The 4,679-nt window shown below is 40.2% G+C and overlaps 1 pseudogene; it reads right to left on the reverse strand.

Annotated features, from left to right (window-relative positions):
* Positions 1-573: 573 nt before the first annotated feature.
* LOC138081862 (solute carrier family 25 member 16 pseudogene) lies at positions 574-1,176 on the reverse strand (annotated as a pseudogene).
* Positions 1,177-4,679: the final 3,503 nt, after the last annotated feature.

The raw sequence follows: 4,679 nt of genomic DNA on the forward strand, positions 1-4,679 counted from the left end.
CAGTAAGTCCCCTACAAATGAATGAGTTCCATTCTGAGTGCGCATTTGTAAGTCCAATTTGTTCGTAAGTCCAGCAAAGTGAGCCTCGGTACCCAACTAATACATTTGGCTATATAGTAGTACTGTATTATGATAGGTTTATAAAACTTTGCAAATACTCTTAAAAACACAAAAATAAAATGTTTTTAATCTTACAGTACAGTACTTACCAGCTATATCAGTAGTACCAGCTATATCACCGCTGCTTTTACGCGTGCTTCTAGGCATCCTGGGCTTGAACTAAAGATACTGTGCTCCCGTACTCTCTACAGTGCTACGCAGCGACATACACACAATCACAACCACTTGTAGAAGATGCGCACATGTGACAATGTATGCCCGACACAGGAACTAACTAACATGATGGGACATGTGAACACACACTCACATCTCTGAAAGCTTGCAAATTGAAGGTTTGTATGTAGGGGACTCACTGTTACCAGAAGTTTTGCCAAGAACGTAGGGAGCACAGGAAAGTTACCAGGAGGAAAAAAGCAAGCAAGCAAGCAAGCAAGCAAGCAACCAAACACATACCTATGGAACCATTCCCAATACAGCAGGTATCAGGCCTCTGTAAAATGCAAGCTAATCACTTTCCTTTGCTCAGACTGTTTTGGAAGCATGAAATTCCTGTATAAGTATGTTCCTCTTTCACTTGGAGTGTTCGGTGTACTCTAACCACACAAAGAGGGTAAGTACAGATCACTGCTGTTAAACCTGCCACAGATCCAGCCATTAATCTGTGTACAGACCAGAAACTCAGCTTTGTAGTAGTAAATGTTCCATCATGCTCAAATGCGATAAACTGGATTGGACCATAGGGAAATATTCAGATCGTCATTGTAATAATCCCTTTATATTAATACAATCCAAGGTATCCATCCTTTGGGAAATAGCATGCAATGCAGAAAATATTTCCAAATGTTTTTAGCGTTGACTGTGAGCTTGTAATAAAACTTTTACTTGATCCAAAGAGGCAACTGTTTTGGCACAACATCTTGCAACACCTCTAGCCAGGAAGAAGCAAAACCAGAAGTCCTGGCCTGCAGTGGGGCCCTCCAGTTCTAGCTGCCGAGGTGGGTTAGCCAAAACCAGGGCTGCCTTGGGAGCTTGGGTCAAATTACAACCCAAGGGCATTAGCCATGGCCAGAATGGGCAGTGACAGGGCACTGACTGGGAGGTAGGGCAGTGAGTGAAAGTCACTTGTGTCCGACTCTTTGCGATCCCATGGACTATACAGTCCATGGAATTCTGCAGGCCAGAATACTGGAGTGGGTAGTCTCCTTTCTCCAAGAGACATTCCCAACCCAGGGATAGAACCCAGGTCTCCCACATTGCAGGCAGATTCTTTACCAGCTGAGCCACAAAGGTCCTTTAACTGCCATACTAGAGTTAAGTGGTTATGGTATTAAAAGTATTCTGAATTTGACTATTTACTTAGCGTTACCAGTGTGATGTATGTGTGTGTGTATTATTTTTGTACTGGGCCTTCGTTGTACTAGACCTACTGAACTAGATCTTTGCTGCTTTTCTCTAGTTGTGAGGAATGGGGGCCATTCTCTAGCTGTCATGCGTGGGCTTCTCTTGTTGTGGAGCATGGGCTTTTGGGTGCATAGGCTCAGTAGTTGCCGGGAGCCAGTGTGAGGAATCCCGCCCGTGACAAGGTCATGAGGAAGGAAGCTGACATACGCAAGGTGTGCTCAGACTTCAGGGACCCCTCTGGAAATTCCTAAGCATGTACCCCAACAAAAATCTGCCGGCTTTTGTGCTCTGCTTTTCCACTCTTCTGACATTTTCTGGAAAAAGTCAATTCAGGGCTTTAGTCTTCTGCATTTGAAAGAGTGTTTCAATCCAAAAACCCCTCTGATGGCTTTCTAGCCTGCCTGCAGGACTCGTACAGCTGCGCATGTGATTGTTTGAGGCCTCCTGACCGCAGGAGGCACAGGAAGCTTAAAACATCCTAGGAATGTAGGAGCTTCCGAGGAGTCAAAATCTTTAGAATAGGACTGATTAAAAGTTTCATTTGTTGAGTCAATGCTTGCTGGTGAATTTTCATATCCTTTATTTTTAGATATAGTTGGTATATAGAAAAACAAGTAGTAGACCTGGTATTAGCAACATTAGACCATTGAATTAAGTACTTTCTTTGTTATAACCCACTGTGCCTTTGTTCTATAGAGATGTAACTTTAATGCTTTAAGGAGATGCAGATTAAAGAAAAACACTTCAGGAGAAACAAAATTAACATTCATTAAGGAAGAGAGCCAAAAAGTGTTAACAAGCCTCTTGGCCAGAAGATAATGTAAATCACCTGAGACCTTTTGTATACAAAAAGATATACAGAAAGAGTCTGGGCTGTGAACGCTACATAATTTTGTGTTACCCATTGATCTCCATGTTTTATCAAAAGTATAAAAGGCCTTCTGAACAATAAAGGATGGGACCAGCTTCTCGGACCAGTTTCTCGAACTAGTCTCTCGGCCTGGTTTCTTGGGAATCTGGCTCCCCCCGTGTCTCTCTCTCTCTCTTCTTCTCTCCCTTTCCCTCTCTGCTATCTGTTTATAAGCCATCCAGTTTGTGGTATTTTGTTATGGCATCTTGAATGGACTATATCAATTAAAATAGAATTGTTTATTGAAATTATTTTTCTCTTGTAGTGCTTTCTTCCTCCTTCATATACTATACACTTTGGTCTTGATGATTGTACCCCTAAGCACTTTACATATATATTTACCTCTTTATATACAGATATTTTTCAAGATGATCAACAAGATCATAATTGCATATGTTTAATATTTTTCCTGTGAAAGAACACATGGACAGCTTTCTAAGTCAGTACATTCAGTTATACTTCAGCATTCTTTAAATGCTATATGAAACTAGATAGTATGGACAATGTGATTTAAAAAAAAACACTTTTTCATGTAATGAAAATCTTGGTTGTGCCCAATTCATTGCTCTTGTAAGCCTGTTCACTGGGAAAGTTACAAAACTATTTAAGGATATGTGTGTGTGTGTGTGTGTGTGTGTGTGTATGAAAGACTGCTAGCAATGCAATACAATCCTTTCAGTTCAAGAAACTGAGAGATACAGAGGGCAAGAAATTTATCTAAGGCCAGATTTAAACCATGTCTGACGCCAGTGATCATAAAATTTCCATGAAACACTGCCAGCCTTTCAGCTTATATACTTAATAAGGAAGAATGGACTCTTATTAATGTGATTGATAGATTTCTTGAGTAATTTTTGAAATCCAAGGCAGTAACTGTCATGTATTTTCATCTTGTCACTCTTTTGCTAAGTATGGTTCTTAAACGTCAGGGACGTTTTTGTTGGGAGGATGAACATTACAAGTTGTTTTTGGAATAGAGAGTTGAGGCCCCGGGTCTTCAGATTCTTTTCTTCTCTCCTCTCTTCCTTTTCCCCTTTTCTTTTCTTGGTTATTTATCCAAGGCTGCCCATAGGGATCATCTGAGTACTCTAGTACATTTAGCCTAAGTAATGGGGATACAAAAGAACTCTGAACAATGGGAGCAACAACAAGGAAGTTAACACTCCACAGTAGGGATAGGGTTAAATGGGTAGCTTGGCTATAAGAGAAGGTGAAGAGTCTTTTCTGCTTGGCGATGGACATACTTGGTAATGCTTGAGTTGAAAATTGAAGGATGAGTAGACATTTTTCAAGTAGGGAGGGCATGCTAACCATAGGGAACAGCATGTAAGCGCTTGGTGTTCTGAAAATAATTGGTACAATCAGACAAATGTCTATTTTCTATCCTGGGATTGGCAGGAGTTGCAGTGGGAAGTAAGAAAAACCAAATCGCAGAAGGCCTGTCCCCTGAAAAAACTCTCTTGCCTCCAATCTTGTCTCATGTTGCAGGAATCATCTAGATGAGAGATGAGGGCCTAAACTGTGGGATGAGACATGATAAATTTGAGAGATTTAAAGATTGAATCAATGCCAGCTGAAACTTAGCCAGGGTCCTAGTTCTGTTGAATCTCAAACTAATTGGGAGACAAAGTTAGCCAAGAGATGGGAAAATTGGTAGTTAGCCAATTTCTTGTCTGATTCAAGATTTCCTGAGTTACTTGATATATCCATGTCCAAGGCACTTTCTCAGGGACAATAGAAGGCATCTCAGTGGATGGGATTCTAAATTGCTTTTCAGGACAGTGTGAGAGTAGTTAAAACTTATAAAACAATCCTGAAGTAATGGGTTTAAGATAGAGTTTAAAGCTTGAATCCTGGTCAATCCTAGTGTAAAAGGTTGCTAGGACTTGAGTCTTAGTACAATGTATTTCCATTGCAAAGGCCAACAATAAATGATGTCTGTCTTGCTTTGTACTGTACCATAGTAATTGAGATGTTTATGTTTCAAAGGAGAATAGCATAGAGGAACATTAATACTATATCCCCATTCCTAAAATTCTCACCTACCTTGTTATTCTAACTTCACCAATGTGATAGTTTGGACTGTCCACACCAGCAAATTCCTGACTAATCAACTTCAAAAATCTAAATGAATGATGTTCCATTGAAAAGAAAAAAGGCCCACTGGCCCTTGTAAACAGAAAATAAACTTAATTCCATGAGTTACTTAATACCTTCTTATTTTCAGGAGCAGAAGGATCAGGCTGAG

The sequence above is a fragment of the Capricornis sumatraensis genome, chromosome 7, assembly GCF_032405125.1.
Source record: "Capricornis sumatraensis isolate serow.1 chromosome 7, serow.2, whole genome shotgun sequence".
NCBI classification, from domain to species: domain Eukaryota; kingdom Metazoa; phylum Chordata; class Mammalia; order Artiodactyla; family Bovidae; genus Capricornis; species Capricornis sumatraensis.